We start from the raw sequence: 15789 nt of genomic DNA, 5'->3' as shown, positions 1-15789 counted from the left end.
CACCATACCCGGCTAATTTTTGTATTTTTAGTAGAGACAGGGTTTCACCATGTTGGCCAAGCTGGTCTCAAACTCCTGACCTCAAGTGATTCACCTGCCTTGGCCTCCCAAAGTGCTGGGATTATAGGCGAGAGCCACTCCGCCTGGTCTATCAAAATTATTTTTAACAAAACTCCTAGAGAGTTGTTGAACAAGATATGAGGCCACTGTTGGGGGTTATTTATTTATTTAGAGACAAGATACCTCTGTCACCCAGGCTGGATTATAGTCGCACTAACATGGCTCACTGCAGCCTCAACTTCCTGGGCTCAAGTGATCCTCCTGTCACAGCCTCCCAAGTAGCTAGGACCACAGGTACACACCACCATGCCCAGCTGATTTTTTTATTTTTTGTAGGGACAGAGTCTCACTGTGTTGCCTAGACTGGTCTAGAACTCCTGGCCTCAAGTGATTCTCCTGCCTTGGCCTCCCAAATTTCTGGAATTACAGGCTTGAGCCACCGTATCCAGCCTCACTGTTGGAGTTTAAAATAAAGACTTCGGAATCAGATTATCCTAGGTTCATTATTTTGCCACCACTTACAACTGGAATCTTTTAACAAATTCCCCATTCTCCCTTTGAACTTTCATTTCCTCATCTGCAATGGAATGACTATACTTAGTCCTTGAGATTGTTCTGAAGATTACACGGGTTTAAGGTACTTAGCATAAAAATAAAGGCAGGAACATTGCAACTCTAGAAGGTCATTTTGAGACATTAAACAGGTCCTCCCTTCTACCATCAACACCACACACTTCACTGCATTCTACTGTTCTGCAGTCCCAGGCATGCCCTGCCCCAGGGAAAAGTGAGGTTATCATAGCTGGAATGCCAAGAAAAAGAAAGTCAGTGCTTAACTTTTGAGATTCAAATGAGATTGCTGAACACAAGACTTAGATTTGAGAGAAAAGACTTTTTGAACATTCAGGAACTATTTGGCCCTAAATAGTTACTTTGAACTAAATAAGAATGGTCCGAAAGAACTCCCCGCACTCCTCCATGCAAGATTACCAGCCCCTAGATAGTTTTGTAGGGTTTTCTAGACTGGAGAGATGTGTGGTCTCCAGGGAAGGTCTCTGTCATCTTCCCAGGGTGAATTCTTTTAGCAGAGAGGAACTCTGGCTGGCAAGTAGAACACAATGATAAGCCTTGAGGAAACTAAGAGCAGAGGAAACTTGTATCTACTTCCTACCTAGGGAGGGCAGCTGACCCCACAGATTTGCTTATGCTACAGTGATATGGGGTCAACAGAGCAGAGATGGTTGTTCAGGTGATGGGGGAGAGAGCTCAGTGACAGCCTTGTTTCTGGCTGTGGTAGCTGTGAGAAAGTAGCTGGACTGCCCCACTGTCATGCCCTGAGAAGTGCTCAGAAGTGAGCTGAGAGGGAGAGTTGGCAGCTCAAAGTGGTCATGCCATGGAGGAACAATGCTGGATGGTAGAGCAAACCAAAAATTCTAAGCCCCCAGCCACCTGAATGGACCTCCTCATCTCGGCAAAGTGCATTCCAATGTTAACCTGAAAAGTTAGTTCAGGCTATGATGGGAAGGGGGGTCGGACATGCTTCATTATACCCTCCTCCCTTTGGGCATTCAGGAAAAGCTGACCAGCATTAACATCAGCACAGACCTTAAGACTTGTTAACATACTAAGTCTGACAAACGTTTACAGTCTATTCTGTCTGAAGCCTGCTGCCTGGAGGCCTCACCTGCATGATAAAATCTTGGTCTCCACAACCTCTTATCCTAACCCAGGCATTCTTTTTTTCTGAGACAGGATCTTGCTCTGTTACCCAGTTTGGAGTGCAGTGGCGCAGTCTCACTCACTGCAACCTCTGCTTCCTGGGCCCAAGCAATTATCCTGCCTCAGCTTCCTGAGTAGCTGGGATTGCAGGCATGAGCCACCACCCCAGTTCATTTCTGTATTTTTTGTAGAGATGGCATTTCATCATGTTGCCCAGGCTGGTCTTGAACTCCTGAGCTCAAGCGATCTGCCCACCTCAGCCTCCCACGGTGCTGGGATTACAGGCATGAGCCATTGCACCATGCCCAGAGATTTCTTTCTATTGATAATAACTATTTCAACCAACTGCCAAACAGAAAATCTCTGAATCTGCCTATGACCTAGAAGCCGCTGCTTCTAGTTGTCCTTTCTGAACCAAACCAATATACATCTTACAGGTATTGATTGGTATCTTATGTCTCCCTAAAGTGTATAAAACCAAGCTGTAGCCTGACCACCTTGGGAACACATTCTCAGGATCTCCTGAGGGCTGTGTCATGGGCCATTGGTCACTAATATTTGGCTCAGAATAAATCTCTTCAAATAGTTTACAGAGTTTTACCCTTTGTCAAGAGCAGCATGGGTTGAGCAAACTAGATGGGCATGCAGCTGCCTTAGAGGACAACACAGGGCTATGCTAGTATCTTTGGATGCCCAGAGATGAGCTGTTCCCCATCTCTGGAGCTACCAACTCAGAGCACAAGGTGTTACATGGGTCCCCCCTTCCCACTCTCCTGCAATTGAGATTCCAGCTAAAGGAGATCAAGGGAGAGAGGATGAGTATGAATGAATTTCCTACTGGATTAATTTTTCTGCATTACGCAGAATGAGAGTCTAAGATCAAAATTATGTTCTGTTTTAGAAAATCAAAGATGTATTCGTACATATCTGAAACTATCTCATAAAATTAACGCTTGCTAATTATTAGAACTATCAAGATTCCCAAAACTCTGCAAGACAAGCAAGACGTAGTAAGGCTCCCTAAAAAGTAGCACAACAATCAATATGAAATAGATTTCATCAGCAGATATCTTTAAAATGGCAGTGTGTTTACAAGGAGTTTTGAGTGACATAAAAAAATTGAAAATTAAATATTGAGGCCGGGCGCAATGGCTCATGCCTGTAATCCCAGCACTTTGGGAGGCTCAGGAGGGTGGATCACTTGAGGTCAGGAGTTTGAGACCAGCCTGGCCAACATGGTGAAACCTGTCTCCACTAAAAATACAAAAATTAGCCGGGCGTGGTGATGGGTGCCTGTAATCCCAGGTACTTGGTAGGCTGAGGCAGGAGAATTGCTTTAACCTAGGAGGCAGTGAGCAGAGATGGAACCACTGCACTCCAGCCTGGGTGACAGAGTGAGACTCTGTCTCAAAAAATAATAATAACAAAAATAAATAAATAAATACTGAAAAAGGGGAGTGGAAGCCCAGCATTATTGCACACTGTCTAGGGAAGAAAGCCACTGTGTCTGTTAGACTGAATTGTTATTCCAGGTTCTGAGTGGTGTTCCTGCAGTCAAACATCCAGAGTTCCTATGTTCTACTGTGGCCTGGATGCATAGCCCATGAAGCTACTCAACTTGCTTTACTACAATTTGAAATTCACCAATGACAAATTTGTTTTTTCAAACACCTAAAGGAGAGAGGTGCAAATAGTAGGCAAAAAGGCTCTGCTATGTTGAAAGGTATGCCCTGCCCTGTAAACCCACACATTGGTGTTCTGGTTTACAAATAAGTCTCTGGTAAGTTCATTAATGGATGCCTCCTAGATAGGGTTGTCGGATTTAGCAAATAAAAATACAGATATTGGGGCCAAGTGCAGTGGTTCATGCCTGTAATACTAGCACTTTGGAAGGCTGAGTCAGGAGGATCGCTTGAGGCCAGGAGTTCTGGACCAGCCTGGACAACATAATGAGACCCTGTCTCTACAAAAAATGTTAAAAATTAGCAGCTGGGCATGGTGGCACATACATGTAATGTTAGCCCTTTGGGAGGCTAAGGTAGGAGGATCTCCTAATCCCAGGAGTTCTCAGGGTTGCAGTGAGCGGCAATTGCAGCACTGCACTCCAGCCTGGGCGACAAAGAGAGACTCTGTCTCTAAAACAAAACAAATATCACATGGGATACACTTATACTAAAAATTATTCATTGTTTATCTAAGATTCAAATTTTACTGTGCACTCTGTATTTTTCTATCAACCCTACAGTCCTGACCCCAAGACCACCCTCACCAACATAATGCTGCTCTCAGGGAGCCCACCTAAGTAACCACCCCAAGGTTAGGTTAGGTTAGGTTTAGACTTTCTCACACACACACACACACACACACACACACACACACACACTCTCTCTCTCTCTCACTGTCTCTCTCTCTCTCCCCTACCCTCCCTCCTCTCTCTCCCCCTCCCTCCTCCTCTCTCTCTCCTTTTCTCTTCTCTCTTCCTTTTATAAGTTTTTTTTTTTATTAAAAATCATTTTTTTTTGTTTTTTTTGAGATGGGGTTTCGCTCTTGCTGCCCAGGCTGGAGTGCAGTGGCGTGATCTTGGCTCACCGCAACCTCCTCCTCCCAGGTTCAAGCGATTATCCTGCCTCAACCTCCTGAGTACCTAGGATTTCAGGCATGCGCCACCATGCCCAGCAAATTTTGTATTTTTAGTGGAGATGGGGTTTCTCCATGTTGGTCAGGCTGGTCTCGAACTCCCAACCTCAGGTAATCCGCCCACCTTGGCCTCCCAAAGTGCTGGGATTACAGGCGTGAGCCACTGCGCCTGGCCAAAAATCATTTTTAACTGACACACACAACACTACATATTTATGGGATACATAGTGATATTTCAATACACATATAGTGATCAGCAGATCAGGGTAATTAGCATATCCATCATCTTGAACGTTTATCTTTTTTGGTTTACAGACAGGGTATTGCTCTGTTGCCCAGGCTGGAGTGCAGTAGCTTGATCACAGTTCATAGTTCACTATAACCTCAAACTCCCAAACTTAAGCCATCCTCCCACCTCAGCCTCCAGAGTAGCTAGGACTATATGCATTCACCACAACCTGGCTAATCAAACATTTATCACTTCTTCGTGTTGGGAACATTCAGTATCCTCTTTGAGTTATTTGAAACTATATAACATACTAGTGTTAACTATAGTCACCCTATAATGCTGTAGAACACTAGAACTTATTCCAACTTATTCCTCCTATCTAGCTGTAATTTTGTATGCTTTACAAATCTCTCCCTATACCCCCTTCCCGCTATCCTCTGTTCTACTTTTTACTTCCGTAAGATCAACCTTTTTTAGTTTCCACATATGGATGAGAACATGTGGTGTTTAACTTTCTGTTCAAGTTATCTGGCTTATTTCACTTAACACAATGTCCTCCATTCCATCCATGTTGCTGCAAATGACAGGATTTTATCTTTTTATGGCTGAAGAGTATTTTATTGTGTATATATACCACATTTTCTTTACCCATTCATCTGTTGTTGGACACCTAGGTTGACTCCCTATCTTGGCTATTGTGAATAGCACTGCAGTAAATATGGGGGTGCAGATGTCTCTTCAATATGTTGATTTCATATCCTTTTAGTATATACCCAGTAGGGGGATTGCTGGATCATATGGAAGTTTGATTTGTAGTTTTTTGAGGAAACTCCATACTGTTCTCCATAATGACTATGCCAGTTCGTGTTCCCACATAATAATCTTCATTCCTTCAAAGCCTTCTCTTATTTATACACAAAGTAAACAACTTCCACAACTTCCCTTATTAAGCTTTCCAAGACTTTACTACCAGTTAATTCCAAGACCAAATTTACAACTTGGACAATACATATATAAAATTGAAAGTCATTTATTGATGGCATCCAAGGAGGTAATGAACATTATTAACAACATCTATTATGTTGTAAGATTAGTTGCTTCCCTGAAGTAGCTAGTCAAATATGAATTCTTATTAACTTTCAACAAAGAGAATTTCTATTCCTTTTTTTTTTTTTTTTTTTTGAGACGGAGTCTCGCTCTGTCGCCCAGGCTGCAGTGCAGTGGCGTGATATCAGCTCACTGCAAGCTCCGCCTCCCAGGTTCACGCCATTCTCCTGCCTCAGTCTCCCAAGTTGCTGGGATTACAGGCAACTGCCACCATGCCTGGCTAATTTTTGTATTTTTTTTAGTAGAGACGGAGTTTTGCCTCTGTTGGCCAGGCTGGTCTCAAACTCCTGACCTCAGGTGATCCACCCGCCTCAGCCTCCCAAAGTGCTGGGATTACAGGCATGAGCCACTGTACCCGGTCAAGAATTTCTCTTCCTTTACCTGAGTCTTCTTTCTGATTTTTGCCTGAATCATAATCCTAGGCTTTACTATCCATTGCACCCTGAGATCCTTAGCCTTCAGATCACTTTATAGAAAAATCAGTTAACGTGTCTCTGTAGGGCCACCTCATTTGTACCTAGGGAAAATTAAGTTAGGAGGATCACTGCAGAATAAACAGGGGAGCAGGTTTGCTGAGCAGATTCACTCAGCAAAAAAGATCTTTGCTCTTTTCCCAAGCCAGCTCTCCTTTTCTCTTTCTCAGCACTAACATAGTATAGGATGTCAGTGTCTTTTTTTTGAAACAAAGTCTCGCTTTGTTGCCCAGGCTGGAGGGCAGTGATGCCACAGGGCTCACTGCAGCCTCAACCTCCTGGGCTCAGGCAATCCTCCTGTCTTGATCTCCTGAGTAGCTGGGACTAGAGGCACACACCACCATGCCAGGCTAATTTTTTAATGTTTTTGTTTTTGAGACAGTATCTCACTCTGTCACCCAGGTTGGAGTTCTCAAGTGATTCTCCTGCCTCAGCCATCCGAATAGCTGGGACTACAGGTGCCTGACACCATGCCTGGCTAATTTTTGTATTTTTAGTAGAGATGGGGTTTCACCATATTGGCCAGGCTGGTCTCGAACTCCTGACCAAAAGTGATCCACCTGCCTTGGCCTCCCAAAGTGCTGGAATTACAGGCGTGAGCCACGGTGCCTGACTCAGGATGTCAGTATCTCATACTTGACTGTGGCTTCCCTTTATCTTCTTCTAAAGAGGTTTCTGCCCTCTCTAGAGAGACAATATTGATTCCTTATCCCCAGATCAGATGGAGTTAAGTTCATGCTACTTGACTCAAGCCATCATCAACCTCTTCCATTCTAGACATAAAGTGCAATTTTTGCTAAGGAACTAAAGAGTCTCTCTGGTAAAGTGTGATTTAGGTCATTCTTCTAGAATTCGGGTTTTAATTCACGGCTGGCATTTCTGAAATAGTTTAGGGTGAGCATCTGAAATAAATGAGTCATCTCAGTCCTTCTATTTCTTCTATTTCCCATTATTTTCCAACTTAAACATCTCGGGACTAAGGATTAATTTATCCTCCCAATGCTGGCAACAGGCAAGTCATTCTGTAAAATATATTGGGAAATTAATGGACTTCCATTGGGGGAGAAGTAAACAAAAGTTGATAATATATATGCCTGTTTATCTGTAGACACACAGTATCGGGAGCTGAAGAATGAATAGTTCTAAGTCAGGCTTGTTGTTAGGTTGAAGAAAAACCCAACCAGCCAACCACCACTTTGGTTTTTCTCAAGCTGTCAGCTGAAGCAGAGAGAAGTAAAATGTTAAGTTGAGGGGTGTTTTAAGGAGCAAAGGAGATGCTATACTTGTTCCCATATTCTCCACCAAGTCAACCCTCCTTATGTGGCAGGGAGAGCTGCACTCAGACCCTGGATGCCCAGGGAGAAACTGGGAGGAATTTCTGCTCCCATTGCAGGTAGGATCTGGTGGTTTGGTGAAATCCATGTGGTTAGGAAACCTCAGATTAATCACTGAGTGGTTTGGGAGACGGAGGTTGCTAGATGCCAGGGGCACTCAGAGGCAAAAGGACAGTGAGGCATTATAAAGGCTCCTTCCGTGGTGGGCACTTGACAGCAGACACAGCAACCTACGATATCAGCCTCAGCATTTACTCTTCCCCTGCTTCAGAGTGCAAAATATCTCCCTAGGTATTGAGCAAAAACACTGTGAGAACCATTCAACCTACTTCTGTATAAATGTAGTCCTCATACTACATTAGACTTTTTTTTTTTTTTTTTTTTTTGAGATGCAGTCTTGCTCTATCGCCCAGGTTGGAGTACAATGGTGTGATCTCAGCTCACTGCAACCTCCGCCTCCTGGGTTCAAGTGATTCTCCTGCCTCAGCCTCCTGAGTAGCTGGGATTACAGGCATGCACCACTGTGCCCAGCTAATTTTGTATTTTTAGTAGAGACGAGGTTTTGCCATGTTGGTCAGGCTGGTCTCGAACTCCTGACCTCGTGATCATCCCGCCTCGGCCTCCCAAAGTGCTGGGATTACAGATGTGAGCCACCACACCCGGCCGACATGACATTTTGTTGGCTAACATTAGTACAGCACCCTACAGTTTGTAAAGTGCACTCAGATCCATGGTCTTAATTGATCCAGTTGCACACAAACCTTATCATGATGTTCTATGATCGTGAGCCATCAGTAAATAGTGGTACTGAAGTTCTCCAGAACATGTCTCAGTCAGGGAAACCCTTCAATATGGTCTTACAAAGAAATATTAGTTTATTTGATAACTGAAGAGACAGAGGGTCTTGCTCTGTCACCCGGGTTGGAATGCAGTGGTTTGATCATGGCTCACTGCAGCCTTGAGCTCCTGGGCTCAAGTGATCCTTCTACCTCAACTTCCCGGGTAGCTGGGACTAGAGGCACACACCACCACACCCAGCTAGTTTTTAAATTTTTTTTTTTGTAGAGGTGGGGTCTTGCTATATTTCCCAGGTTGGTCTTGAACTTCTGGCCTCAAGTAAACCTCCTGGCTTGGTCTCTCAAAGCACTGGGATTACAAGCGTGAGCCACTGTACCTAGCCATAAGGTCTATTTAAGACAAAAGCTAATTGATGTTGGCAGGTAAAATTCAAGAAAGGTGCAAGTACCCAGGTCCTCTGCTCTCCCTCGATCCTGTACACAGGTGGGCCTTTTAGGGTGCAGCTGGATGCACCATCAAACATCTGAGAAGGGACTCCTGGTGGCTCTTCCTTTTCATAGGTCAACTTGAGAGGGTCTTTGCTGTGGTGGGGTAAGTATTTCAGGGTTCAGACACTAATCGGCATGAGCTTACGGGCCAACAGCTTAAGGAAGTGCTATGAAATGCCCAGCTAGTGTCTTCAGGTCTCCTGGTACCAGAGGAAGTTGCAGTTGGGCACAGCCAGCCTCTTCTCTTGGGGAAAGAGGAAGTTAGCCCATTGCCAGGCAACCCAAAAAGAGCTTTTGTGACCATTCATTGGATATTCCTATTTGTCACACCACACTTTCTACCCATATCCCCCAAACTTAGCTAAGTACTCAGAACATAAAAAGTACACCAAAATAACTATGGCTGCCACTAATTGAGGGTCTATTGTATGCAAGTGACTTGGCATATTTTATGAGTAGTTCTCACAATGACTGTGCCAGATAGGTATTATTGGCTCTATTTTATAGATAAGGAAACAGAAGCTAGAGAAGGCTAAGTGACCTGCTCAGTAATATGCAAGTCACATAGAGCTAGTAAATGGCGGAGCTGAAATCTGAACCCATATCTCTGTGACTCCTTTTTCCCTCAAGCTGTGTAGCTTGTCACTGTGAACATCGGTCTCTCTCCTCTCCTCCCCACTGGCCTCCGTATATGTGTGTCTGTCTCCAGCTCCAGCTCCACCTGTCTTGCTGTCTCTGTTTCTCTCTCATCTATGGGTAGGTTCCCACCACTTCCTTTCCTGAAGTCCATGCCTTGCGTGCCTTCCTACTAAAATGTGCTTCACCAGTGAGGCCTCCTGACCCTTCTGCATTGTCACGTGCTGGCCTGGATGATTTTTCTCACCTCACCCAGTCTAGTTTGCTCTCTACCTTCCAAACCCAGCAGGTACTTGAAAAGTAGTGGTCATCTGCTGTTAGTAAACGCTCCAAGTAAAAAAAATGAAAGCTAAACTAGGAGCAGAACCAAAGGAAGTTAAGAGATAAGAACCAAACCTGGTTTCTCAGCAGGGCCCTTAAGGAAAGAATGACCCAAGGTCAGTCAAACCTAGACCCGAAAGCAGGAAGGGCCTCTGGCCTTTTCACTCAGCAAGATGCCCAGGGAACAACCCAGAATATAGTGACTCTGGCCGAGGACGCTGGTGCATTCCCCAGGGACTTGTAAGCCCTAACAATCACCATCCTCCTCCTGCTCCTCCTCATCAAATGCATTTATTAAACAGCCTAATTATTAAACAAGGCAGGTGGAAGAGAAAGGTGGGAAATTAGAGGGTTGAATCGAGCTTTTGAAAAAGCTAGAAAAATGACTCACTGTGTGTAACCTTTCATTTGGAGAAAAAGTGGATGTTCCTGATCCAGCCGGGTGCATTGTTAGACCTGTAGGGGAGAGATAGGGAAACAGACCATTTTTTCTCTCTCAGTCACAACCACCGTGAGCTCAGAGCTGAACTGCCAGGCCTCAAGAATAAATCCAGAGGATTTATTCTTCTAACAAGGCCAGAAAACTGACAGAATCACAGGCAAGAATAATATCTGTTCAAGTCAATGTTTAGAATATTAGAAGTGTGAAGACATTTTATTAGCGAATCCACCAGATTTTCTCCTTAAAGAAAGAAATTGTGGTCTATTATTTTTCTCCTTCCTTCCTTCCTTCCTTCCTTCTTTCCTTCCTTCCTTCTTTCCTTCCTTCCTTCCTTTTTTTTTCAGACAGAGTCTCACTCTATCGCCCAGGTAATCTCAACTCACTGCAACCTCCACCTCCCAGGTTCAAGTGATTCTCCTGCCTCAGTCTCCCGAGTAGCTGGGATTACAGGCATGCACCACCATGCCCGGCTAATTTTTGTATTTTTAGTACAGAGAAGGTTTCATCATGTTGGCCAGGCTTGTCTCGAACTTCTGACCTCCGGTGATCCGCCCAGTCGGCCTCCCAAAGGGCTGGGATTACAGGCATGAGCCACCACGCCCAGCTATTTAGTTTTAAATCCTGGGATGGAGCCCAGTGTCTGGCACAGGGTGATGCTCAATAAATGTTTGCTAGGGCCAGGTAATGTGGCTCATTCCTGTAATACCAGCACTTCAGAAGGCCAAGGCAGGAGGATCATTTGAGCCCAAAAGTCTGAGACCAGCCTGGGCAACATAGCAAGATCCCCATCTCTACAAAAAAAATTTTAAACTATTATATTGAAAAGTTTACTAGGATAAAATTGAAGGCAAGGGCTGAGTCTTGTACAATTTTGTATTCCACTCAGTGCCCAGCATTAAGTGAATGAGTGCCTGCAGGCATTAATGAACGAGAAATGCACTTTTTGATTTGCCTTTGAAGGAAAGCATATGCCTTTGCAAGCAGTGGTATCATCTTCCTAATTATCTAAGAAGTCTGTGTTCTCTTCTTAATTTCATTTTGATTTTGTTCCCTTAAGAAGACAGAGCTTTTGCTAAACGAATCTGGCCGCTAAAAAGAAACAGTTCTGCTGGTTTTTCTTCCTCCTCATGTAGTGTCAAACAGTCCTGAACTTCTGGACCTGTCAAGGTATTTCCTATGTTCCTGTCTGGGCACAGGTCAGGATTCTACCAGGAACTGGTCTAATTTGCCTTCAGCTTCCCTGGTCCTCCTCCTGTTGAATCTCACCTCTCCTCTTTGTTCTTTGTTTTGCCCCAGTTGAGTTTTGATCCCTTTTGCCCAGCAGCTCCCTGCCTCTCCCAATAAAGATGAGTAAATCTCATCTCTCTCAGTTTAGCACATTTACATGGAAAGTATTTAATAAATCTGGATCATATGGGTAGCCAAGAAAGTACATAGTGTGTGTGGGGGAAACTGAGGTAGGAGCAGGGAGAGGCAAGAACCTTTTCTCAAAAGAGTCCTAAGTGTAGCCAGGCACGGTGGCTCACACCTGTAATCCCAGCACTTTGGGAGGCCAAAGCAGGTGAATCATTTGAGGTCAAGAGTTCAAGACCAGCCTGGCCAATATGGTGAAACCTCATCTCTACTAAAAATACAAAAATTAGCCAGGCGGTGGTGGCACGTGCCTGTAATCCCAGCTACTCAGGAGGTTGAGGCTCGAGAACTGCTTGAGCTTGGGAGGCAGAGGTTGAGGTAAGTCGAGACCATGCCACTGCACTCCAGCCTGGATGACAGAGTGAGACCTTGCCTCAAAAAAAGAAAAAAAAGAGAGAGTCCCGAGTGGAGAGATAGTAGGGATCAGTGATGGGCTTTCTTTCCACAAACAGAAATAGGTGCAAGTCACTGAAGGGGATTCATTTGGGAGATGAAGTACATTTCATTCTTTCAGCTCCCTTCACAAATATATAAAAGCTCCCTATTTTACAGCTGAGGAACTGAAACTCAGAGAGGTTAGGAGACTTCCTGACCACACCTTCAGGCTCAGCTAGGTACCCCTCCTCTAGGCTTCTCTCATAGGACCTCTGTCTTAGTGCTTATCACCATGTGATACAGTTACTTATTTATATCTTTTTCTACTCAATTTTCTGTGCACTCACTGAAGGCAGGAATTGTCCCTATCATTTCTATGATTCCATGGATAAAGCCCTCAATAAATGTTTGCTGGATGAATGACTTGCCCAAGGTCACACTGCTAATATATGGCAGAGCTGGGACCAGAACGAAGACCTCCGTCTCCCCAGATTCCATAGCCTTGCTACTCTCCTGGGACATTTTCTGGAAGAAAGTGAGCTGCGGACCTATAAAGAAGCCAATCAAGCATTTGGCAGGTTAGTGAACTATACTAAGAGAGTTTATTTTGTGTTATTTTGTTGTTGTTTTCTAACTTTCATTCTCCTTTCTTTTTGCTATTGTCAAGAATTCTAGGCAGTTACGCAGAGCTGAGCCAGGTGGGTCACATCTATAATCCCTCCTCCCAAAATAACTGAATTCATCATGTCTTCAGAGGGGGAGGCTTTGCCGATGAAAGTGAGGGCTGCAAATATCCGCAGATGGCTTTCTCGCTCCCTCTCCTGCCCGCCTGCCAGGTGTGAACAAACACTTTGAAGAAATGTGGGGATGCCTGGGAGGAAATGTCAAAGGCTGTGCTTCATGGTTCTTAAAACATTGAAGAGCTCTGATGTTGTTGGTCCCGAACAACTAGGCTGGAAATCGCATGAGAAAAAGCTTGTTTCTTTTCTCATCTGGTCACACATATTGATGATGGAGGTTCTGTTCTTGTCAACCACAAGCAAGATGCTAGCACTTGACTTGGACAATGTGAATGCGGCCAGACACTGAGAAGAAAGAGGTGCCAGGCATGCCTTGCTGCTGACAGTAGAAGGGATTGTCTGGCTTCAAAGGAAAACCCAGAATAAAAAGGCAGCAGAGACAAGGGGTCCTGAGAACTGTATTTGTAGTGGTCAAGAGTCCAGGCTCTGGGGCTAGATCTGCCTGGGTTCCAAGCTTGCTTCTACCACCTCTTAGTTATCTTACCTTGGGCAAGTTACTTAACATTGCTGTGCTTCAATCCTCACGTGCCAAAAGTCATGAAAATCAATGAGCTAATCCATGAAGTTTCATCACTCTCCATTTGCCCTTCCAGTTCCATTCTCTATCCATTTCTTCATCCCTGCTCTGTGCCCTAAGAGACCAGCCTCAAAGACTGTATCACCCAGTGTTCTTTGCCCTCTGGGTTCTAGTTGGATTCATCCAAAGGAGCTACTGGCAGAGGACATTGGCTGCTCAGAAGGATAAGAAAGAGCCAAGGGTGTTTATTCCCCTGGCTTTCACAATGCTAGGTCACCATTTCAATAGAGGCTGCATACCTCTACTTCCATCCCCAGCCACTGTCAGGCAGCCCTCTCCCTCAAAGAAGCTCCATAAGGGTCCCATTATCTCTGCTCTCTCCTCTTAACCTTTCAGACCTAGAGACACTAATGGCCTCAGCATTCCTTGTTGAGCACCCTAACCCTATGCACTCTTCTGCATATAGTCCCTGTGTTAAATTATCTTCACTTTACCATTGGAGTGTCCCATTTGTCTTCTTTCAGCACCTTGACTAATGTGCCTGATGCATAATAAGTATTCAATAAAATTTTCCTATTTATCTTCCTTCTTCTCCTTCTATTCTTTCATTATCCTCATCAACCTTTTAATCCTTGTTTGTTTGTTTTGAGACAGAGTCTTACTTTGTCGCCCAGGCTGGATTGCAGTGGCACAATCTTGGCTCCTGCAACCTCTGCCTCCCAGGTTCAAGCGATTCTCCTGCCTCAGCTTCCCAAGTAGCTGGGATTACAGGTGCCTGCCACCATGCCCAGCTAATTTTTGTACTTTTAATAGAGACGGGGCCTCACTATGTTGGTCAGGCTGGTCTTGAACTCCTGACCTCAAGAAATCCACCCGCCTTGGCCTCCCAAAGTGCTGGGATTACAGGCAGGTGCCACTGGGCCTGGTCCTTAATCTGTTTTATTATCAGCTTAATATTAAGCAGAAGAGCTGGGGAGATTATATTTGTTTCCTACTATTGCACAACAAGTTGCACAGCTTAGAGCTTAAAACAACACACATTTATTATTTCACCATTTCTGTGGATCATCTGGGTTCTCTGCTTTCAGGATCTCACTAGTCAGGGCATTGGCTAGGAGGCTGCAGTCTCATCAGAAGCTCGGCGGGGGAAGGATATATTACCAAGATCCCTCTAGTTGTTGGTAGAATTCATCTCTTTGCAGCTATAGGACTCAGATCTCAGTTTGCTTGCTGGCTACTGTCAGCTTCTAGGGGCTGCCTACTGTTCATTGCCATGTTGCCCTCTCTGTTAGGTCCTCTCACCACATGGCAGCTTATATCCTCAAGGCTGACAATGGGGAGAGTTTCTCTGACTTAAGGAGGTCCTAGTCACTCTTTAAAGGGCTTTCTCCTGATTAAACCAGGCCTGACCAGGATAATCTCCCTTTTTATGAACTCAAAATGAACTGATTTGAGACCTTAGTTACAATGCAAAATCCCTTTGCCTTGCCATGTGATGTAACCTAACTAAGGGAGTGACACCCCTTTATGTTTGGAAGTCACAGGTTCTACCTGTGGTTTAAGGGGAGGGGATTACACAGAGGTGTGGACACGAGGAGACAGGAAATCATCGGTGGTCACCTTCGAGTCTGTCTGCCACAGAGGTGTCATCAGAAGGTTGGGGCAATACTCATTCAGCAGCTTTTTTGATAGTTGTTCACTGAGGTCAGGAAGGGTTCTTGCCAGCAGGAACGTACAAGACCAACACAAATGGAGCACTTGCTCTGGGCTCTGCATTGTGCCCTCTACTTTCCCCTTTGGTCCTCTAACATCCCTGTGAGTGTCCACTATTATCTCTGCCTTCTGAATGAGGAGGCTGAAGAGCAAAGAGGTTGAAGCAATTCACACAAGGCCGCACAGATACCCCCTCTTCTTTTTTTTTTCTTTTTTTCTTTTTTTCTTGAGACAGAGTTTCACTCTTGTTGCCCACGCTGGAGTGCAATGGTGTGATCTTGGCTCACTGTAACCTCTGCCTCCCGGGTTCAAGTGATTCTCCTGCCTCAGCCTCCCAAGTAGCTGGGATTACAGGCATGCACCACCCTGCCTAGCTAATTTTGTATTTTTAGTAGAGAAGGGGTTTCACCATATTGGTCAGGCTGGTCTCAAACTCCCGACCTCAAGTGATCTGCCCGCCTCAGCCTCCCAAAGTGCTGGGATTACAGGCGTGAGCCACCGTGCCTTGCCGCCCTCTCTTAAATTCTTTTTTTTTTTTTTTTTTTTTTTTTGAGACGGAGTCTCGCTCTGTCGCCCAGGCTGGAGTGCAGTGGCGCAATCTCGGCTCACTGCAAGCTCCGCCTCCCGGGTTCACGCCATTCTCCTGCCTCAGCCTCCCGAGTAGCTGGGACTACAGGCGCCCGCCACTGCGCCCGGCTAATTTTTTCTATTTTTTTAGAAGAGACGA

The sequence above is a fragment of the Chlorocebus sabaeus genome, chromosome 24 (assembly GCF_047675955.1).
Source record: "Chlorocebus sabaeus isolate Y175 chromosome 24, mChlSab1.0.hap1, whole genome shotgun sequence".
Lineage (NCBI taxonomy): Eukaryota > Metazoa > Chordata > Mammalia > Primates > Cercopithecidae > Chlorocebus > Chlorocebus sabaeus.
The sequence above is the reverse complement of the archived record's forward strand: the minus strand, read 5'-3'. Positions refer to the sequence as shown.